Source organism: Eumetopias jubatus, unplaced genomic scaffold (genome assembly GCF_037043125.1).
Source record: "Eumetopias jubatus isolate StellerSeaLion01/CBP00866 unplaced genomic scaffold, mEumJub1_p1.0 scaffold_1, whole genome shotgun sequence".
NCBI classification, from domain to species: Eukaryota; Metazoa; Chordata; class Mammalia; order Carnivora; family Otariidae; genus Eumetopias; species Eumetopias jubatus.
Genome location: NW_028274807.1, coordinates 42670802 through 42695848, shown reverse-complemented (window position 1 = coordinate 42695848; position 25047 = coordinate 42670802).

Genomic DNA, 25047 nt, shown 5'->3' with positions numbered 1-25047 from the left:
GCCTGATGTCGTATGTCTCCAGAGTACTGGAGTAGCACAGGCTAAAATAACTTCAGACTCTTCTGGATGCTCAGTGACCTTGTTTTTTAGAAAAGTACCACAAAACATAAGTTTAACATGCCCTATTGCCCTGAATATGATGAGATTATGTCCTATAAATTGGTTTATTTTCATAATAATATTTTTAATAAGACAGATCTTTTAAAAAATATGTACTTTATCCATAAAACATTTTTATATCCGAGATTTCATAGCTGATTAAATACTTGGATTTGGTCATTTTTTTTAAGACCCCCGTTAAATAATGCTTTAAATATATAAGGCACAATACCTTAGTTTCCCAGGCTTCTTCCTATGGTTTAGCTTGTACAAATCCTCACGATTTTCATTCTGAAAAAAAAAGTCATTATTTGAGGGGAAAAGAGACACATTATATCAGTAATGTACATGTGAGTATTAGGAACAATTCTATAGCTCTTGTGTTATATAGCTTGACATAATTGCTGTTTCCTCTAGTGTTTCTCCTTCCCCTTTGAGAAGCCAACATAAGACAGACTTCTGCCTGCGCGTCCAGAGCCAGAAACTCATTATGATTGCAGCCCTGCAAGGCAGTGCTGAGAAGCAACTGTGAAATTGTGATTCCTCAAGTGGAGTGTGGGAAGCCCTATGTACTGCTAGTTTTCTAATGGATTGAACCACACAATCACAGCAAACAGAAACCCTGAAGGCTGATTTTGTGTGTGTTTATTTTAGTGGTGTTCAGGAGAAAACTAATCAGAGAGAAATTTATTAAAACAAATCTTTCCTTGGCTGAGAGATGTCTGCTCTAAATATTTGCCTTTCATTGATGTTTGACATGCATTTTGACTATCCTTTTAAATTTTTATTTTTCTAAAGAATTCCTTATGACAGAGAATATGAGGAAAGAAAAATTGGTGGAATTTGTCAGCTGAACTTAGCAAAATTTTATAATAAATCTGATCTTTGGTTGTTCCTCCTCTTGGACAGACTCAGGAATCAAATGGCCAAAATAATCAGCCCTCCTGTCTACTTAATTTTCCTGCAACAATTATATAAAAAAACAAGATAAATAGTTTAAAACCAATATAGCATCATTCCATCTATTGAGCCTGCATATTTATGAAGGGATTTGTGGAACTCAAGAACTATTTGATGTAAGCTGCAACTTGGATGAGTTAGTAGATAAAACTCCAACTTGCAACTTCCAAGAAATTTATCTAAAGCTATGACTGCCTAACGTAAATGAATTCATATAAGTTGGCTCCTACTTATTGTTTTATATTTGTTCTTATAACAAAGAGTGCAAACTTGAATGTAACAGTGAGTAAGGGACAGGTGGCTAGGTAGGGAAAGACGGGGGGGGGGGGGGGGGGGCATGTGATCAGGCTCACAGAAATCCCAAAAATGTGAAGGTGTGGGGAAACCAGAGATAAGGGAACAAACCAGATCACCCTGCCCTAGGCCTGTGGTGTGGATGTCTTTTTTTATGATAATCACCTGGGACCAACAAGGAATTAAACAGACCCTAAAAAGGAAGTAAACCATTGAAGGTGTTATCACTAGTGCTTGCTCAATGGTGATATAGAGAGGTTAAAAGGATTTAAGGTCCCCAGTTAGCTTTCTATAAAAGACCAACCCTACAGGCCCTCAGGGGCAACCCTGTTGGGACCCCTCTCATTCTTGAGAGTTTTTTCCTTATCTTCACTTAATAAACTTCTATCACTTTACTCACTCTCCTTTGTCCTCGAGATTTCGTTCTTCGACTCCCTGAGACAAGAACCTAGCTCACTTGCTTCAACAGGACTCTAAAGTGAACAATAGGTCCTTGATTTTAAGTCAAACAATGGTATTTTAATTTGGTATAGGCTATGAGATGTTAAAAAGATTAGCGTCACTCAAAGGAACAAACATTAAACACTCATATGCATTTAAGTGTGAAGAGTAACCGAAAGAGAATTGCCACATATCTGAATCATTTCAGTCATTCCTTCCAAATTCTATTTCCCCTCTCTCTGCCATGCATCTCTCCGGGTCAGATTCTCTATAAATATCCCACCTCCCTTTCCTTATTCTTTGATCTTTTAGGCTCTAGAACAGGGATTGAAAAGTTACTAGTGGTTGTTTGCTAGATCACAGGCCAATATAAAGAAGGTAAAGTTTGTTTGAGGAGTAAAATTGGAGTAAAACATTATTTCTTATACATCACTACTCCAAACAGGTGACTGGTAAAAGGTACTCAGGTAACCTAAAACCTACCTCAGAATAATGGATGCATATTTGAGCTTGAGCCTCCCCTCAGCACCAGTGAGCAGGAATATTCTCAGTGTTCCATACAGGTACTGTTGCTGGGGTGGTGGGTGGTGGAGGGGCCTATTACCCTGTACTCATTTACCAATGTTTAGGCCCCTGTGTCCAAAGCCAGTATTTTGAGTGGGATTTTATTCTTAATGATACTCCATTAAAAAATAAACAACCTTAAAAATGGATATTATTCAAAAGAAAGGATATGACAGGTAACATAAGAGCTAACATTATTCATCACTGAAAAACATATTTTAAAAACATCATTAAATCGGGGAATTATTGCAAAAACAAAATAATTCAGGGTACACTTATATACATATATGCACACAAATATCTATTACATATTTATGTATTACAAGTGTTACTTCATAAATGTAAAGAGAGCCGCTATTTTAAAATGATGTGCAATAAATGCTGATAAAGGAGCTATATAAAAAGATTGGCAGACTACATTATATAAATATATCTATGTATAATGATAATAAAAATGATTTTATAAGAAGGGAAACAGATCCATACAAATATTTGCAGCAAATTTTCTATATAGTTAAAAAAACAATATCTGTACTATATAAAAAAGGCTCATGCAAATTGGTATAAAAAAACACTAAAATATAAAAAAGGATATGAACAATTTAAACTAGCATTAGTAAAGTAAAATATCTATATAAAAATGTTCAATTCTCAGAGAAGGGCGCCTGGTGGCTCACTTGGTGAAGTGTCTGCCTTCGCCTCAGGTCATGATCCCAGGGTCCTTGGAAGGAGCTCTGAATCTAGCTCCCTGCTCAGTGGGGAACCTGCTTCTCCTTCTCCTTCTTCCCCTCCCCACCCTTGTGCTCTCTCTTATGCTCTCTCCCTCTCAAATAAATACATAGAATCTTTAAAAACAAAAATGTTCAGTTCTGCTAGTTACCAAAAGAACACAATGAAATAAGAGTAATGTGCCTTTTTAAACCAATAAAATGAGGAAATTTGGTAATCAAGCAGGTGCTCTCATACATAACTTATAAAAGATAATAAATGGTCAGATTCCTTCTGGAAAAATGATTTTTCAAGGTATCCAAGACATATAAAATAATTGTACCCTTTAACCCAATTATCTTTTGATGAGAAGATAAAAGAGGGAAAATAGGAAGGAAAAAAAATGAGGAAAAGTTAATATGCATGAAAATATTCCTTATAATAAATATAAAGCCATTTAAAATTATGAGGATTGTACAACATGAAAAATGCTTATTGGTAACACTAAATGAAAAATAAATAACTGCATCTGTCTACTAAATATAAAAATCATGCCTAGATAAGAACTACATGGGGGAAAAAAAGAATATTTAAAAAAGTTTGATTGGTTAAATCTTTGACGATAAGCCATTTTAATGCATTGTGTTTTAACCCAATCGGTACTACAATTTTATTTATTTAGCAAAAATAATTTATCAAAAGCAAAAATTCCTGGCAAAGAGTAACAAAAACCCTAGTGGTCCCCATTTTCTATCCTCTCATTTTCCATAAAAATTTTAGCTGGGCACAAGGCCACCTGAATAAAGTCAGCATGTCCCAGTGTCCTGGGACACACCTAAGTCCTGGCCAATGTGCCATGAGTCAGAATGCTATGTGGCAGCTTCCTGAATCCTACCATAACAGACAGCTGTCACATGGCCTTCCCCAGCTTCAATGTTCCTTCATCCTGCTACGTAGGTTGTAGAAGCCAACTTGGACAAGGGCCACAGTGTAGAGTTGACAAAATAGTTTGAACTGGAAGGAGTCTGAATCCTTCCAGGCAACGTAGAGCAGAGTCGTACTCTCAGTCCTGGTTTGCCTATCTCTGGCCTTTCTCTAAGTGAAGGAAAGTGAGCAAGAAACCATCTTGTATAAACTACTGTTAGTTTTCACTTTTCTGTTAACTAAAAGCAAAATCTCAACTTACTAAATGCCAAGAGGTCAGCCCAAAAGCCAGTTAGTTGCAATATTTAAGTCATGATCAGTTGAAAATAACTGAGAGCAAAGTAGGGACAACGATATGGGGGCAGTATGACACCAAGATTGCCAAAGTTGATCCTAGGGTGTTCGCATTAGTTGACAAGATCTAGGCCTTCTATGTCAGGTATTCTCAGCTAAGGTGATAAAAACTGGTTCTTCAGGGACAAAAAAGAAATGTTAGTATACAATGGTTTGTGGCTCTCCAACATGCCACAGTACATAAAGGGACATATAATATTTCTACGGTATTAACATTTCATGGTGATGGGGGAACAAAGAGTCTAAAAAAGGCTCTGGGTGGGGGGTGGGGTGGAGGCCAGTGATCATGGAAGAAAAAAGAAAAAGACTAAGGAATATTGCTGAATGTGAGTGTCCTCCCCTGCCTGTTCTATTAAGCAAATCCTACTCATTTTTTGGATTCCATAGCTTCCTCAGTTAACAGGTTGTCATATTGTTTGATGCGTGATTATTTATTTTTCTATCTCCTCACTAGATTTTAAGAAGATTTTAAGAAGATTATGATTTTGGGGGCACCTGTGTGGCTCAGTTGGTTAAGCGTCTGCCTTCAGCTCAGGTCATGATCCCAGGGTCCTGGGACTGAGCCCCACATCGGGCTCCTTGCTCAGCAGAGAGCCTGCTTCTCCCTCTCCCTCTGCCTGCCGCTCCCCCTGCTTGTGCTCTCTCTATCTCTCTCTCAAATAAATAAATAAAATCTTAAAAAAAAAGATTATGACTTTCAATTCTGCATTTATAACACATTACTTGGCACATAACAACAGCACAAAAAACGTGAATGGCCAAATGAGCACACCAGGGGCATTTTTCCTGTAAGTCTAATGCTCCAGCAATTCTCACTTTACAACAGACACAATTTGCCCTCTGCTTGAGTGGTGACAAATTAAGATAACCTCTGAGAACACACAGGATTTCTCAAACAATATGTTGAATAAGTTGGTAAAAATATCCAGTTCAGCCACGGAAACACCTTCATTCCTATTTATTTTTACTAATTTAGGTTTTCCTGTTTTTGTTTTTGTTTTTAAAGGTTTACTCTTCTTTATACTTATTACTACATAGCATTTTCTCTTTTAATCTCAAACATCAAGTTGATTTGAAATCTGCTGTTATTTTAACAATAGGGCAGAGTTTGATATTTGGAATTCATACAAACATTTCTGAAAAGGCCACAGCTAAATAGAATCTAAGCTTTTCCTGTTTACAGGAAATATCACAAACATTAATTATGAACTCAAGTCTTTTTACTAGTGGTTTATTCTACCAGTGTGACTCAAACATGCAGAATAATTTCACTTAAAAAATAGTTACTGAACACCTCGTGCATGTGAAGTGTTGTGCAAGGCCTACGGGGGATAGAGAGCAAAATAAAGCGTAGCCTGTCTTCAAAATTCTTACATTCTATTTGAGAAACTGTCATGTGAGGTAATATAGTTTGTTATGCACAGTATACGTACAGATGTTGAGAATTTGAAAGAAGAACATATAAAATTCATGCAAATAAAATCCCATGGATAGGTTGGCTTTTGAGATGTGCTTTGCTGTTGGCATAGGATTATAATAGAGGGAGATGGGAGACAAGGCCTTGCAGACAGTGAACAGCACAGAACCAAAAAAGAAAAAAAAACAACAACATGATACTTTTCAAGAAGAGTGCAAGAACTACATTTGATTTACATGCACACTAAAATTGAGAAGCAAATTTAGGCACCTGTAGCTAAGTGAAAGAAAAGGACAATTATTAGCAAGGTAGTTTGGAGCCATTTCCTAAAGAAATTATGCTTTGACAAAAATCCACCATTAGCCACTGGGGACCCCTGGCAGCCTTTAAGCATGTGAACCTTTAAGCATGTTTGTAGAGTAACGTGCAAAGACTTTCAGAGGTAGGGAGACCAATAGTTCATTCTTGCAATGGTCTGGAAAGAGTTAATAAAAGAGATGAATTAGGGCTGTAGGGAAGAAATGCAAAAATGAGGCTGGATGAGAAAACTTTTCAAAGGAAAATTTGCAATTCTTGACAACTTTTTGAATTTCAAGGGTAAGGGAATAATATATGACAAGAAAAAATTATTCCTAGGCCCTGAGCCTGAGGAACTGGGAGAAAGATGTGTCACTAACAGAAAAAGGAAAATAAGGAGGGCAGGCTGGTTTAGGATGTTGAGGAGATAATGAGTTTTCAGGCTTGGATATATTAAACTCGATATACCAGCAAATGCCAAAATGAGCCAATTTACCAGGCAGTTAGAAATGCAGTCCCCACTAGTTGGAAAAAGGCTGAAAGTGCTACAAATAATGTAAGTGGAGATGATTGTTGATGTTGCGGAAATATTTAGAAAAACAGAGTATGGGATGGAAAGTAAAAGAATCAAGAAAAGAAACTTGGAGATTGTGAACTTTAAGAGATAGGAAAACGAGACAAAGCAAAAGTTCTCACAGGATATGTGGGGAAAATGAGACTAGAATATGCCACCAAGACAGGGTAAACCTGCCTTTCCAAGAAAGAATCAGTCAGCATGGCGAGGCTGCCACAGGGTCAGGAAAAAGGGTGCTACTTGATTACAACTGAAATCAACTCTGGCAATCAAACACTCACTACCGTTGTAATCAAAGCTGTCTTACAACATGGCCTCCTCTTTTCCCCAGTGTTGCGAAAGGACCACGAAGTATTGGTAATGCAAAGCAAACATGAGTATTGTGGTACAAATATCAATGCAACAATATTGATATGTTTCAATTTATTTGATATCGTATCTGGGACAAAAATATCAGTTATATGGGGTGGCTGGGTGATGGACATCGGGGAGGGTATGTGCTATGGTAAGCACTGTGAATTGCGTAAGACTGATGAATCACAGACCTGTACCCCTGAAACAAATAATACATTACATGTTAATAAAAAGAAAAATATATCAGTTATACAAATAGTAGTATGTATTTTCTGTATATAACTTTAGAAAAGATCAATATTGGTAACTCAGTCTCTTTGAAGCCATTAACAAACCAGGGAGGGTTTTATTCATTGCTGTTACGTGCATAACGATGTAAAGTAACCCACATCCTGAATAGAATTACAAAAAAATATCAGCTGTGAACTTGCTTTGTGAACATGGGAAAGTCATAGCTTCTCTGACTTCACTTCTTTTTTCTGTTATATACTGGAGGGGCTGAAGAAATGTCTAAGGCATCCTACTGACTTGATGTATAGTCAATATATTCCTGAAGTATCTTTTAACTATTTAAGGGAGGGAAAGCAGCAAGCTGAAGAACAATATGCTGAACAGTAGGTCTCATAAAAATAGCAAAAAGGGTGTAGTAGGCTCAAAATACTTTATTGAAGAGAGGCTCCAGATATACGATAAGAGGCAGAAAATACAACCATGGACGTTCAGCCATGCTCTTTTGCCCGAGGGAATGACAGGATGAAATAGCAACATTGTTCCCAAAACAGCATTATTTTAAGAAAAATATTGGGAAAAACCTGAAATCTTCTACTGGGGAATATCCTGCAAATATTAACACAAGTTTATCAGAGCTCTGACACTGTTAAAAAATTAACACTTAATTATTTTTAAAAATAGATGCACACACCCAGGTCCTTCAAGGAGATTCTCTCATTCCAAAGAGGCTGGGCTAGTTCACTACATAGGTACTTAGAAGTCACGTGAGTCTCTGGCAGATGTTTGTCCAATCTCAGCACTACCATAAGCCGTAGAAGACCTCGATATCAGGGCCCGCATTTTAGAAATCTCTCCTCCTACAGCAGGTTATAAAACTCACTTTGAGCATATGTTAAAGGTGGTTTAGGGAGAAATTTACCATCTATTCTCAAATATATTCAGTAATATACAGAAAAAAACATTAAACCAAATCTGGCTTTTTCCTTAGCTTCTTAATTCTTAATAGCCGAAGCAGATAAAATGACTAATTGGACTAGTTCATCAGAATAAATAATAAACGAATGCATTGCTGGTTAACCTCATAGCTATTGTTAAATACAGTACTTCTTTCATTTATAGAAAAAATTTGAAATAGCTGATCAGCCATAGTGACTTTTCTACCCTTTGGTCAGCCAGTGGTACAGTTCATATAAGAAAGCAACATAAATGTCTTATTCTTTCCCTTTATATGCCATTTCTCAAGATAAGTACTGATCCCTTACATCTCTAAAAAAGTGACTAATTTTTATAGCATTATAAACCTGTTAGGGAAAGCTAGATATGAGCAGTGGAAGGAACACCCAGATGCAGAGGTCCCAAGTCCTTGAAGGGGAATGACAGAGACATGAGCTGGAGGCAAGGATGGTGATTAAAAAATAATAATAATAATAAAATAATCCACATATTATAAGATGGAGAGCTCAACATCCTGACCTTGTAGCTTCTAAGACCTTCCACCTGATAGATCAAGAGTCACAGGTGCAGAGCATGCGTTCTCCTCTTCCACCTATGCCCCAGGGTTACCCCTAGACTCATTATAATACATTTGCATTGCAGGTACAGCCCCGCCCACAGAGAAAGGCTGCCACAATGATTGTGGGTAGAAACCTTGTAGGGTCAAACCCTCCCCCGCTCAACCTGTGGGAGGAGTTCCCCAAATAACTGGAAGCCAACTCCAGTAGATACCATCCCCACTATAGTCCATGTCCTCCCAGCCCAGAGAGACCTAATCATATTCAATCCTGAAACAACCTATGGGCTGGTTCCATCTCATGGAACCTGCCTACTCTTCCACTTTGACAGTATACTTTCACTTTAATAAACTGCTGTGTGCTTGCTAGTTTCCTTCCAGCTGTCTTTATTGGAGCACAGATCCCCAGGTAAATCTTCTCCTGGGAAATCCCAGGACTCCAATCACACAAAGCAGACTCTCTCTCACCCCTAACAAACCTATGTATTTATAAACATACTGAGTTTAATACGTGTATTTCTTATGCTTATTGGAGTTCAGCTAGGGAGCTGACCCCCTGCACAGTCAAAAATCTGCATATAAATTTGACTCTCCAGACTTAACTAACAGCCTAATGTTGTTGACAAGAAGCCTCACCAATAACATAAATAGTTGATTAACACATATTTTGTATGTTATATGTTATAAACTATAGTCTTGCAATAAAGTAAGCTAGAGAAAACAATCTTATTAAGAAAATCATAAGGAAGAGAAAAATGCATTTATAGTATTGTACTGTAAAAAATCCAGGTATGAGGGGATCACTTAAACCTGTGTTGTTCAAGGGTCAACTGTATTAGCCAGTGAGAAACTCTTTAAGTTAATGCTAATTCCTTTTGACAAGATCATAGAAAGTCTCTGGTAGCTCCCTTGCTACCCAGTACAACAGATTTAACAAACTCATCTTGTACATTTCTCCATTTCTCTCGAAAGTTATAAGGTATTTCAACACACAGTTTGATCCCCAGAAATATGCACTGATGCTGGCAATGTTGTCATTGTTCCCAGGCCTTTTCAGTGTGAATATATATATAACACACACACACACACACACACACACACATACACACACACACACACACACACACACTTACCACCTTTAAACTTACTTGAAATAGCATGTTATAACTTTGATTTGTTTTACAGGCATATCATTCCGGCATGCTTTTATTCTCATTCTCTTTGTATTTTGATATTTTTTTAATGGTATTTAGCCACAACACTTTTTTGTTGTTCATTTTTATGTGAAAGTATTTTCCGGAACTTTTAGAAGGGATCTTGGTTCAAATGGTATTTTCTAACTTCAGAGAGCTCCTTCTTCCAGCATTTGCAGGTAGTGTTAAAAAATATATATATGGTGGCTTGCTTTCTGAGGTTTTCTAGTTCTATTTCCCTTTCCCACTTTTATGCAGATGTCATTTTCTCTTTCTTGTTATTGTCCCTATCCTGACCAATACTGATTCTATTTTTGGCAGTTTCTCCCTAATAAGGGACCTTCTCCTGGAAGGAAATTCTGGTTAATCAGTTTCAAGAGTTATGGGGGCTCTGGCTCCAGCTCCTTAAACTTTCCAGTGAGTACTTGTTGGCTCTTTTGTGGGTTCCTATGCTCAGGTCCTTCAGTCATTCTATCGCTACCATGTAGCTTCTTCCAATGAAAATGCTGTTGTCAAAAAAAAAAAAATGAAAGAAAAAGAAAATGTTGTTGTCATACAGGTTTTGTGGCTGTGGATTTGTTTCCAATGCTTAAATTTTGAGTTTCAAAGGAATAGCTCATGACCCCATTTTGTTGTAAACATTGACAATGAGTTTTTTGAGTTTCCTTTCCAGTTGCCACCATGTTCCCAGAGTTTCCCAGCACATGCTCCTTTTAGAAACAGATATGGGCACAGCTCGAGCTACAGATGTAGATACCGATGCGGAGCTGCAGGCATAGGTACAAGTACAGTGAGATACGGACATAATTTCCCAGAAACATGTACAGACAAAAATAACTAACAGAATAAGCATGGAACATGTATTATCGGGTTGATGGGAAGACGAGTGAGTCTTTTAGTGGTATTTTTTGTTTTTAATAAAAACAAAGACCAAAGCTAGTACTTGCAAGTCTAGGAGAATTACTATCATCTGCTCAGCATCCCATTGGTATCTCATGGGATGTCACATCAAGTTCAGTTATCTCCTTCAGTTCAACTAGTTGTACTTTTATCTTCTTTATGATAGAGAAAATGGTCCACTGTTCATTCTCCTAAACCCTTTGGTTTGGGGCAAGAGTTCCATATTTGAGTACTCCAGTTTCCTTGATACACATTGAAATGCAGCTTCTGCTACTTCATTACAAACCTCTTTGTCTGAAGAGTGCCTATCATTTGCTTTTCAAACATTCTTCAGCTTTCATGTTAATATCTAATATAAAATTATAAAAGCCTACTCTGGAGCTATAAAGTCAAAAATTTGACTCTTTCAGAATTCTTTTTTATTCCATTTTTCCCTAAGGTAATGGCCCTCATACTCATGTCTCATTTAATCATGAAGACTACAGATTTAAAAGACAATGACCAAGAAGGAAAATGAAGTGGGTAGTATTTCAAAATGTTATCCATTTTCATTTCTCTATACAAAGAATTGTCTCTGGAGAGTCACAATACCCTTGGTTACAGTTGTTGCAATGTTGACTCTATCTTGTGGGCATTAGCTCACCATTTGGTTAATATCGGGCTTTTTCATAATATTTTTGAGTCCTTATTATAGTATATTTAAACCTGTCATTAATTAAATTTGGCTATTGCTACTCCGAAAGAGCAGATGAGAGAAGCAACAGTAACCACTAAAATAACACTTGCATTTAAAATCATTCACAAGAGGGATGTCTGGGTGGCTCAGCGGGTTGAGCGTCTCCCTTTGGCTCAGGTCACGATCCCAAGGTCCTGGGATTGAGTCCCGCATTGGAGCGGGGAGCCTGCTTCTCTCTCTCCCTCTGCTTCTCCCCCTGCTCATGCTCTCTCTCCTTTCTCTCTTTCTCTGACAAATAAATAAATAAAAACTTTTAAAATAAAATAAAATAATTAAGAGATAAACTGAGGCATATTAAAATTTAAGAGTGCATTTGAGCAAAAATTCATTGGAATTAGGCAGTGCCAAACTGGCAATGGTCAGTAGTGCTCCTCTGACAGAAGCAAAAGAAAGACTTTTAGAGAAGCAGCAGAAGCAAAGAAAAAAAAAAAAACTGATTGACTACAGCTTAAGCAGTTGCCTTATTTGGGTTGCCTTAGTTGACTGTTTGTGATTGGTTGTCCTTAAGTTTTGATTTCTAAACCTTGAGGTATTACAGGCTTAGAGCCTGGTTTGCTTATGTAAGCAACTGAGGCATTAAAGCCACCTCAGCCTAAAGGCCTCCTTGTCTAATTAATTTAACCAGGTTTTCTCCCCTCTACTGATTTTTTAGAGGGATTTCTGAAACACGATTTCCCCTGAAAAGTGTTCCTTTTTCCTCTTTGGGTTCACTGCTCCCTCTGCTTTCCCTACAGTTTTTACCATGTAAGATAACTGATACTCGAACATTAGGTAAGTGTTTGTAGGGGGGTATTCTGGAATTCTCACCTGGAGAGACAGCAAATGCAATGATGCTCTCCTCTCAGCAATACTCCCCAAGAAGTCTCAAAGAGACCTTATCTCACTCAAGTCTACCAGGAATTCAAAAAGTTAAGGAAAACCCCATCATGACCTTTTCCTGAAATTATATTCCAATAAGTCTGTTCCCTTCTTAGTGGCTATGCTTTAGCAAATTTGACTTCTGATTAATTTAGCTGTTAATGACTGACAATGAAAGCCACTGTACATCAAAAGATACCCCATTTGTTCTTTTACCCAGTGGAATGAAAAAAATCCAAGATTATAAAGTTGCTTTTTAAGTGATTCCAATTGTTTACAAATAGAATTCACTCCTATAAATAACTTTGAAGGTTTATAGATAAGGTCAATCTCAATAGACTGCCAAATGGAATCTTAAAAATATTGCAAATTTAATGTTTCCATAATGTAGTTTTAATTTACCTGTTAATTTCTGACAGTAAAATTTGAAACAAGATATACTCATATCATGGAAGAAGATAAAAATAATCATATTTGTATAGTCATTCACAATTCTTTCATATACATATTTCATTTGCTTTTTAATTCCATATTCTCTTTAATGAGTATTTACTCAGTGTCTGTCATGTGTCAGGCACTAACTTAAGAATAAGGGAGTACAATGAAGTATAACAGCCCTGAAAAACCAATGGTCAAGAAGGCCACTCTCTAAAATATAAGGAAGCAATCTCAGAAAGATTAAGCAGTTGGCCAAGCTTACTGATTGGTAAATTGATAATAGAGTTGAAACTAGTTTTCACTTTGTGAGACTATGATTTCATATCAACTAGTAACACTCCTACTGGATCATTTACTCTAATAAGATGACTATATATTTTTTCTCATCCATAATAAAATAAAAAACAACACTTCTGGCTGAGGAAAAATTTGCTTTCACTTGAAACCAAATTTTCATGCAGATACGTGTCCCTGGCATAAAAACGTTTTTAAGCACAATCAAATGAACACAAATTCCCAATTCTAAATCGTCAAGCTTCAGTTTATGCTGTGTTTGGGTACTCTGGGGTAAAAGGAGTTGAAGGAAGAGAGACCTTTATCCCTGAATTGAATTTATTAATCCCAAACTATTCTGGTGCTCATTACCTATTCAGTGAGTCACTAGTCTATCAGTCTACTGTAGAAATAAAAGCTGCATTTACTTTTCTTTCTTTAATCTCTTCCTTCTTAATTGCCATATTGACAAAAAAGAAACAGTTGTTTACCTTCCAAATTCTCTGGAGCACCAGCCAAATTAATCCTTTTAAGCAGTGTTTCTTCAGCTCTGGAAACAAGTAGCATGCAAAGTAGCAAGAGGCTCCCTTAAGCGGCAGCAAACTCGAGATGCCTAGACATTAACCTTGACTGGGAGAGCCCTGCAGGTGTTTGCTTCTTACTGTGGAAACAGCATGGAGGTTCTGGAGAGAGGGGAGAGGTAACTAGGGCTGGATTAAGGAGGAGGCCAGTTGAGCAGTTCCCTGGGGTGTCAATCTTTAAGGGAAAGCTTGATAAACATAATTGATTTCCTCCTCTTAGGCATTTCCCCTTCTTGATAACAGAATCCTAACTTTATTCGTAACAACTATTTCTTTAATCTGAGTGATGAATCATGATGTCTGAAGTAATCTTAGTATCTCATTCTCTTTGGAAGATACTTTCATACCTAGCCTCCTTTGCAGCTACAGGTGACAATTTGACTCAATTCTGGAAAATAGTATGAGTGAAGTTAGAATAGTGTTGGCTGGTACTATTCCTTCTTCCTCCTTGTTTGGGTCACTGTTGTGATGCTGTGCCCAAAGCCAAAAGATGGGGAGAAAGGCATTTCAGAAGAAGTGAGATGTAAATGTTAAGTAGACACTGATGTGGGAAACAAAGGCAAAAGAAAATTTCCTTACAGTATACTCACAGCCCAACCAAAAGTCCTTAAAACAGGCAGAGTGACTTTCCTCTATGCTGTGTTTGGGTACTCTGGGGTAAAAGGAGTTGAAGGAAGAGAGACCTTTATCCCTGAACTGAATTTATTAATCCCAAACTATTCTGGTGCTCAATGTTAATATTTTGCCTCAATGTTAATACTTTGCTAAGAGCAAAAGGCAACCTTAGCCAAACCTCAGGATCCTGTAAGCCTACTTAAAACATAAAAATTCCTTTGGAAACTTCCTTTATCTCTACTCCCCAAGATACACGTTGGCAATCATCCCCCAAGTGTATGACCCATCGATATACATCTGAAGGGTCTCACGACTCAGGTTTTATTAGATAGTAATAAATGACCTTTACCCAACAATTGCTAGCCCCCTCCAGGTCCTGGAAACCTTGCTTCCAAAATTCCTTAGAGATTTTTGCTATCCCTAGCCTCCTCCCAACTTGAAAGTGCATAATGGGCCACTCCTCATGACCCCGGTGCAGCTCTTCCTGCCCACGGGTCCTGTCCCCATGCTTTCATAAAACCACCTTTTGGCACCAAAGATGTCTCAAGAATTCTTTCTTGGCCATTGGCTTCGAACCCTAATATCTTTCCTACATCAGAAACTATCAGAGTAAATGGGGGGTGGGGGAGGAGTGGGGAATAGGTCTCCAGGAAGAAAGAGTACTCTATAAATGCCCAGAGATAAGAAACAGCATGGAATCTTGAAGAAACTGTAAGAAATTTAGTATGACCAAATTATAAAGCATGAGGATGGGAGCGCTAAGAAATAAATTGGAAAGACAAACTATGATCAGACCATGAAGGGCATTGTAAGCCACACTAAGGAGGTGATATGTTACACTAAAAACAAATGGGGGCTATTGAAAGCTTTTAATCAGAAAAGTGACAGGACTAGAATAAAATCTTAGAAGGGAAATGCATGGGACTTTATTAGGGTCTAGGGGAAACAAAAATTAGTTTTTTAAAGATTTCTTTTATTTATTTGACAGAGAGAGATAGAGAGGGAAAGAGAGAGCACAAGCAGGGGGAGCAACAGAGGAAGAGGGAGAAGCAGGCTCCTCACTGAGCAGGGAGCCCCATGCCGGGCTTGATTCCAGGACCCCGGGATCATGACCTGAGCCAAAGGCAGATGCTTAATCAACTGAGCCACCCAGACACCCCAAAAATTACTGTTGTAATAGTTTTGATAAGAGATAACAGGGGCCAATAAAGGTAGTGAAAGTGGTACTAGAGATAATTGGGTAAAATGTACAAAGATTCAGAAGGCAGAAAAAAATATGAAACAGTGAATGAATCTTGGGGAAAGGACAGAAATTAGAGTTACCTCCCCGTTTCTGGCTCTAGCAGCTGTCCGAATATAAGTGATGTCAATCACTAAAGAAGGAAAAGCAGGAGGATGGCCAAGTTCAAGGGGAATTTGACACTTTTGTGAGCCCTCCAATGAGAGACAGAAGTCTGAGCCTCAGGAGTGAGACTGGAATGGATACAGCATGGAGGCCAAGAAGAGGTTAAGTGCATTTTTAGACAGTAGGGAGAATTCTGGTGTGACTGAAGCAAATTGTGGTAAAACTCTGAAATAGCCCATCATTTAAGGAGGATGGGTTAGCCTGGTGATGGGTATTAAAGAGGGCACGTTCTGCATGGAGCACTGGGTGTTATACACAAACAATGAATCATGAAACACTACATGAAATAATAAAATGTATGGTGATCAACATAACAATAAAAATTAAAAAAAATAATTTAGCAGATCTCAAACTTTACTGTGCTTAAGACACACTCAGAAACTACAAGGCAGATTCTCAGGCTCCACCACTAGGAGATTTCTCTTTAGAAGGCCAGAACTAGGGTCAAAAAAGCCGCATTTTTAATAGGAATCCTATTATTGATTATTATACATGCAGATGAACAAAGAATCACACTTAGAAAAATACTCATTGAAGGGGAAAATGAAGACATGGAAGAACTTAAGAGACAGGAGGAAAATCAAGAATAGTGTGCTCTAAGGAAGAAGTGAGAACATTTCACAAAGTAGAGACAATCAGCGGTACGAAAATTAGGAGGAAGCGTTGTGCTGAATTTTACTTTAGTATTTTAAGCAAGACTAGAAATGCCCTCAAATGCAATGGAAGAAGTCACCAAATGGAGGAAGAGTTGGATGTTTTCTTATTTGTTTTTGTTTCGTTTTTATATTTAGTTGCAATTCACTAGTTACTATTAAATATTTAAATCCACTTTTTCAAATATCCTATATAGAAATTTTTTCTTATAAACTGCTTTTAGCTTCTGTTGAAAATACTTCAAAATTATTTTCTCTTTAATCGTAAAAATAAGTTATAAATATCACCAGGGTGTGAAAATATGCCACCCCAAAATATGCCTCTTTGACATAAGGATTATTTTGAACTGATTGAGAAACAGCAGACATGAGAGAAGCTCTGAAAATACAATAGAAGTTACCCTTTTATAAGGGAAATTTACATTTATAAAGTCCCCAGTGTAAGGATATACCAAAAAGAAAAGGATTATTCACTAGAAACTCCTATTGATGGAGAAGGAATCAACTTAAATCTAAATAACAAATCTTACTCTTATTTACCATACTTTTCCTGCTTACCTCCCTACAACTGGCCTTCCTCACACCCTTCTCCCTTTGTCTTTAGCTGAAGACGGCATTTAAGCCTAAATTCCAAGCCACAGCCAAAAGTTAGTCATTTTTCCCTGGGTATCTCCCATGTACGCAGGAGTTAGATATACTAATAGTGAAGGATACTCCAAAGAAAGGCAGGCAGGGACAAGGGGACCCACCCTAAAAGGAAACCACCCTTAAAAGGATTTTACACCACCCTGGAAGGACACCTCCATCCTTTCCCACTTGAACAACTACCTTACAGGTAGATGAGAATGTACAAAAACCTGATCAGGTGACAGGTGCAGAGAGGGTTAATCAGATTAAAACAACCCAAACCAAAGACCCCAGAAAAACCCCTAGACTTAGAAACTCTGGTACCCTCTTGGGTCCTCTCCCTCATTGGGAGCTCTGTACTATTGCTTAATAAATGCCGCTTTGCTGCCCACCACTCTTGGTCTGGTCTGCCTTTCCATTCTTTAAAGCAGCATGACCAAGAACTGCGGGCACCAAAGGAAAAGAAATCCTGCAACACTAATACGCTTCTGTTTTTTGTGTTTTTTTTTTTTTTCTCATGTCAATCTGTCTTTTGTTATAGGGGTCCCAGCTGAGAACTTAGAAGAGTATAGGGAAAACTATTTTTTTTCTTCCCTATAGAACATAGGATTAATACCTCAGATAAAGAAAATTACCTATTCCATTACCAAGAAAAGGATATATAATTGACATAAGGACATACAAATTTGTTATTTTTGAGTTTTAATAGATAGTGTACATTAAATTTGGCTTCTGATTATAAAACAAAAATATTATTTTTGTTATTAAGGGGAAAAAAATCCAAGGCTGTATAAGAATCACAAAATATTCTAGTCTCAATAAGACTCCATATTCATGCATTAAGATCAGGTTGCATATTAAATGGGAGAAAAAGAAATAGGAAATAGATTATGAACTTTCTGCTTAGAAATAAATTAAGAAAATGTATAGAGTATCATTGAACAAATTTTTAAGAAACCAAACTTTCTGGTGTTTTTCTAGTGGCTTATAAAGCAAAAACAAAAAAAAACAAAAAAAACAGGCATCTGGGTGGCTGAGTCGGTTAAGAATCTGCCTTTGGCTGGGGTCATGATCCCAGGGTCCTGGGATGGAGCCCCGCATCACTGAGCCCTGCTCAGTGGGGAGCCTGCTTCTTCCTCTCCCTCTGCCTGCTGCCCCCCCTGCTTGTGCGCACGTGCACTCTCTCTGTCAAATAAATAAATAAAATCTTAAAAAAATAAAGCAAAAAAATCTGGTCAATGATGCATGAAAAAAGTGACAGAGTTGTGAAGTATAGACCATTTCTTTTGGAGATTAATTAATTGAAATCAAGCATACACAGGTGCTAAATTCATATGACTGAAACCTGGAAGGTAAAAGTAAAATTATAAGATCTCCCTTTATCCAAGTTAGCCAAAGGGGGGTGGGGAAGAAGGAAGGAAGCAAAGATGGAAGAAGGAAGGAGGGAAGGAAGGAAGGAAGGAAGGAAGGAAGGAAGGAAGGAAGGAAGGAAGGAAGGAAGCAAAGATGGAAGAAGGAAGGAGGGAAGGAAGGAAGGAAGGAAGGAAGGAAGGAAGGAAGGAAGGAAGGAAGGAAGGAAGGAAGGGAGAGGGAAGGAAATAAGGAAGGGAGGAAGGGAAGAAAAGATATTATTCGGTTAGACTATCATATAGTCTGAAAGCTCTGCAATTGCTTTTTTCCACCACAAAAATCCAACTCCTAAGTCCATAAACCCAATTGTCTTTGAAAAACATCTTGTCAATTATCCTTCTTTTTCACAGTAAAACCAATCCAATTTCATAACCAAAACTGTTCTTCCTCATTATTTTACCATGCTATATAAATTCCAGTAAGAAATGGATTTGAATGCCATTCAATCTGATGATCAACTTGAGTACATTGTTTTCACATTCTACTTATGATTAGTATTGTGATCATTCCTGAGCCTGTCTTATAACAAATACTTTACACCTTGGGCAACTTTTCTTTAAACGCCAGCCCACCAGAAACTTCTGTGATTTGGCTGGGGAAAAAGTGGCAAGTTACCATGACTTCACACCTCTTGTATCATGACTCCAACATAACAGGGTCATTCAGATCAGAATGACATTATAACAGCAATTGTTCTGGTCTCTCCCTTGTCACAGTCATTATCTTTGGTCATTTTATTTAAATGCATCATTTAGTTTGACAGCAAATTGTATGACAGAATAAAAGGGACCTTGAGGGAGGGGTGAAAAAAACATCCCTAAGTAAAACTGATTTAACATCAAATAACTTCAAGGTTAACTCTGCACACTGAGTTGCTATCTCCTCTACGAAAAAGAATGCTGGCATAACTAAACTGGGCTATTTAACCTTGAGGGTTAGAGGGAAAAAAAAAGTGTAGGCTGTTGAAGGCTTTAAGGACCTATGTATAGAAAACCCAACAATTATTAAAAAGAGAGAAAGAAAACTAATTCATTTACAAAAAATGTATTTCAAATGTTCAAAGTAGGGTTAAGTCATGGTTAGGAGTTTTAACTTATTCTCAATTTAAAAGTATAGGCTTTGAAGTTACACAAACTTGAGAATTGTTCTTAGGGATTAAGTAAAATAAAAAGACTCTACTTAACGCTGAAAATACCTAATAAATTGGGAACATTTATTAATGGTATCACTGTAATGTAACTAATAAGAGAAATGATAACCCCTAATCAATCAATAGCAATGTTTAAGTTCAAGATTAAGTTTGATGACTGGTGATTACTTCCATATTCCTTTCCACTTGGCTTATAGATCCAGGTGTGCCTTTAATCAACATCAATTCTTATCCAATTCCATTTCTTCTCCTTTAAAATCAGAGTAATGTGAATTTTTAAAAACAAACATGATGCTTCCACTGTCTTGTGAAGAGTAGGAGAGGAGAGCAAGGAATAATACATGACATCAATAATATAGTCTGAATGAAGTTGGTACCTCAAGAAGCGTGAAAATAGGGCTGCCAACAGATTTAGAAGTGAGAAATAAGAGAATAGAAAAGAAAACAAAACAATTTCACAGTTTTGTCCAAAGGTCTCATAAGCTTGGGTTCTAATAAAATATTTATATGCTGGATACTTGCTGTAGGGTACCATTGCACGAGGTATGAATAAATCTGCACTGAGTCTGTTGAGGGCCTAGAGACCACCCTCTGTCTGAGACATATCATGACTAAAGATGCCCACTGAACCATTTAGGAACATGTGGAAGAATTGGCATCACCCAGAATTTCTTGCTAATCCTAATTTTTGTCTCAATGAAATGTAATGAATTTAATAATTCAATGGTCTCCTGGGGGTTAATTCAATTCCTTTCAGGTTATAACTCAGTTCTTCAGATTCTTTCTCCTTAGGCTACCTTCCAAGAGGTATATTGCAAGAGTGGGCAAACTTGATCTGTAAATGGCCAGACAGTATATTTGAGGCTTTATTGACCATATCGTCACTATTGCAACTATTCAACTCCATCAGGAGGAAAGTAACCATAGTCAAGATGTAAATGAATGAGTATGGCTGTGTTCCAATAATGCTTTATTTATGAATGCTTTATATGAAATTTTATCTTCATATATCATTCAAGGGCTGCTCTAAAATATTTTGGGTTTTTTTCAACCATTTAAAAATGTAAAAGCCAGGGTGCCTGGGTGGCTCAGTTGATTAAGCGACTGCCTTCGGCTCAGGTCATGATCCTGGAGTCCCGGGATCGAGTGCCACACCGGGCTCCCTGCTCAGCAGGGAGTCTGCTTCTCCCTCTGAGCCTCTTCCCTCTCGTGCTCTCTGTCTCTCATTCTCTCTCTCTCTCAAATAAATAAATAAAATCTTTAAAAAAAATGTAAAAGCCATTCTCAGCCTATAGGACATATAAAAACAGGCAGCAAGCTATAGTGGACCGTGGGCTACAACTTGCTGACCCCAAGGTGTGTTGTATACTACTGGGGACTCTTTAAGTGACCCTGGGCACTGGGACAGGGAGGTTCTTAGCCTCAAGCTAATCTCTGGGTGTATTAGCTGGTGATCACTAAGAGTTTGCCTATTTGTTAGATGGCTGTACTCTTTTTTTTTTTTTTAAGATCTTATTTATTTATTTGACAGAGAGAGAGATAGGAACACAAGCAGAGGGAGTGGGAGAGGGAGAAGCAGGCTTCCCGCTGAGCAGGGAGCCAGATGCAGGGCTCCATCCCAGGACCCTGGGATCATGACCTGAGTCGAAGGCAGACGCTTAATGACTGAGCCACCCAGGTGCCCCTAGATGGCTGTACTCTTGTGATCTTAAATTTCTCAGCTTGGTCGGACCTCTTAACCCTCCAACCTGACCCTGCTTCCCCTCTGTTCCTGATTCTGCAGACCCCTCAGAACTGGTGCCACATCTGTCCTATCCTTGGCCCCAGGTTGCTCTCACCATACTAGGCTCTTTTGTAATCTTTAAACCAGTGCCCACACATTCTGAAACTAAGAAGCAAGTACAAGTCAATGAAATCCTCTCTCCACCAAACTGAACCACCCACTATTTTGACTGCTGAGCTGCTGCATATGAGCCCAAGCAGTCCTGGAACCTTAGCTTCCTAAACAACTACCAAATGCTGAGCAAGACTATAGCCTGTCTGCCCTTAGTTTTCCTGTTTATGCATGCAGCAAGCTTCCTCCCCATTCTGGGTGGGTCTTTGAAGCATTGGAAGGTAGGTTAAAATTCCATTACTTTTGTCTCCAACATCATATTCTCCTTCTTTCAGAGAGAGTATTATCATTCTCTCCTTCCATGATAGTGGTCAGCCCGCAGAGAAAAATCAGTTTATTAATAAGGAAATTAATTATTAAAAATATTTCACCCTTAATATGTAGATTTCCATGGAAAGAAATGAAGAGGTTAAAAATTCTAGCAAAAGAGAACAAGATAAATAAAAATAAATAAATAAAAAAGCAAACAGAAGATTGTCTTCAAAAACACAGACTTCATTCAAAAGCAAAATCCTTATTTTATGATTTGGTGCAGAAACCATTCTAGGATAAAGAACCAATTTATAATGAGGCATAATAACCTTCATGTTAATTACTAACAGAGCTTTTTCCAGATAGCATTGTGCTCAGAGAGTATATTTACTAGGAGAAAAGTAATACTTTATCATATGTAAACTTGTGTTACAGAAGCATTTTTAATACTGGGTTGTTTTGTGATGAATAGAATAAAACCCATGTTGAAAAATTTTGTTAGTGAAATAGGTTTTATTTTTTTTTTAATGTGGCCATGAATTAATATAACTAAAAAAGATTCTGGTGATAGTTTAGTAAATACTCATTATTTACTAAATAATTATTCAACAATATTTACTGAGTACTTGCTATATGCCAAGCACTATTGTAGGGCCAGATATCATGTAGTGAACAAAACACAGTCAAGCAGGAGACAGACAATAAACAAGATAAATAAGTAAAATATACGTGAATAAATGATGTGTTGTAAGAAGGAATTATAAAACAGAGAAAGCCCATGAAATGTGAAGTTAAGCATTAAAATTTTAGATCAAGTGGCCAGTAAAGTCCTATTAAAAGATGATTTTTGAATAAAAATATGAAGAAGTGAGGTAGCTAACCATATCAATGTAATAGGAAGACTATTCCAAACTGCAAATATACTGAGTGCAAAGGACTTCTTGAAAGTACGTCTGATATGTGTGAGAAAGGACAAGGAAGCCAGAGTTGCTGAAATCCTAAGAGGAAAAATTGAAGGTTGAGAGGCCATGTGGAGCCAGATCACATGGAAGGAGTTACAGTGAGGCTTTTGAGTTTTACTCTGAATTAGAAAGCCATGGAAAAATTTGGTGCAGGGGAGTAACCTAATCTGATGATAATTTAATAGGATCACTCTGGCCACTGTGTTCATAAATAGTCTGTAGGAGTACAAGATTGGACAAGAGAGGCCAGCTGGGAAGATGTTAACAATAATCCAGGCAAGGGAAGATGGTGGCTTGAACTTATATGATAGCAGTAGATATGATGAGAACAGTCAGATTCAGGATATATTTAAAGGTAGAACCAAATAGATTCCCTGTGAACTTAGATATGAGGTTCAAGAGAAAAGAATGAGTCAGGCATGTCACCATGGATTTTGTTTTGAGAAGCTGGGAATAGAAAATTGTCACTTACTGAGATAGAAGCAAAATGCTAGAGGAGTTGGCTTGGGGGAATATATCAGGAGCTGAGTTTTAGACAGGTTAAGTTTTAGGAGCCTATTAGACATCTAGATGCAAAAGTTAAGGGGCCATCTGGAGCTAAGGAAAGAAACATGAGCCAGATATATAAATGTATGAGTATCAGTACACAGGTGGAATTTATAGCCTGGACACTGCATAAGATAAAAAGAGGAGAAACCAGCAAAAGAAGTTGAGTAGGAATGGAGTACATTCATTCAAAAAGGTACAAAGAAGGCTAGATGAGTCAAGTATGTTGGAAAGTAAGTGAGGACAGTACTTCAAAAGTAGTGATATATCAGATATTGAGACTGGAGATCTATGTGTCCAAGTTGTTAGGACATTCTGGTTTGCTTCTCTTTCATGCAGTCTTTGGATTAGTGATGCTGGACTGTAGCTGGTTATGTCTGATGACCCACTGAATGAGTAAACATATCTGAACACGGGCCTTGAAAATAGTGAATGAATGAGTTGGTTAACCAAGAAAATTTGCTACTAGGATGTTTTGGATTAGCTTAATATTACTGAACAAATATTAAGTTACTACTGTTTTCTTTTTTTTCTTTTTTTTATTAACATATAATGTATTATTTGTTTCAGGGGTACAGGTCCCTGTAAGTTACTACCATTTTCAAGATGTCTGGAAGTCAGAAAGATGAGAGAGATGTAACCACTATCCTTTGGGAACTCACATTCTAATAGAATTTATTAAAGCTGACACACAATATAAATATTAAATGTAATCAGTATGAATCTTAATCCACAAAACCCAGGTGAACAAAAACTGTAAATTTGCTTATTTTTCAATATTTTAACTTAATTTTTTAAACTAAGTTTTTATTATTTTTTATTATTTTATTTTTAGATTTATTTATTTGAGAGAGTGAGAGTACATGAGAGGGGGGAGGGTCAGAGGGAGAAGCAGACTCCTCGCCGAGCAGGGAGCCCTATGTGGAACTCGATCCCGGGACTCTGGGATCATGACCTGAGCCGAAGGCAGTCGCTTAACCAACTGAGCCACCCAGGCGCCCTTTAACTTAATGTTGTATTTTGATCTCTATTTGATCAGGTGATGAAAATAAAATCTTAATCAAGTCAAGCCATTTCCTTTATTCCAGGGGTTTTGCCATAAATCTAGTGTTCTTATGTAATGCCTTGGTATCAAGGAATGAGGGGATGGTATCGGTCCTTACTCAGGAGCTCTTCCTGTCTGTACCCTCTGAGATGAGCATGTTCCCATCCAATCCTCAGACACTGTTGAAGGCAGGTTGCCTCTGCATTTTCTCATGTTCCTTTCTTTAGCAATTCTCCAGGTCTGGCTCTCTTTCTATTACTTATGCAGTCTCCAAAAAGCACAGGAAGCCACCAAATGCTCTCCCTCAAAGCTGAGTTTGAGAAATTCTGTGGAGGCTGCTCCAGGTTCTCTCATCTTAGACATGCTATCCTAGGCTGACTTTTGTTTCCATGTGATTCTGGGAACAAGGTGGAGCTCTGGATCATGGGACCTGTTTGGGTACTCACTGAGAAAGAGGAAATGGATCTTGCTCTGAGATCTTGGATCTGTCTATGCTTCCCCATTTTTCAAGCAAGTGTAGAGACACGGAACAGAGGGGCTCACCATACATAAACTTTCTTGCTTATCCTCTAGTTATCCCTCCCTTCTTTTCAGTCCAAATAGATTTTATTGAATCTGTGAGCATGGAAAATACTGATTCTGTCTATTCTATTCATCACAAAACAATTACATTGTTTGATTTTTTTAGACAAGCTTTGGAAAAGTCCAAAAGGCCTTTCTCGTAATGAGGAGTTTCAAAGGTCCTTTCAGAAGTTGTTTATTCTTTTCTCTCTTATTTGTGA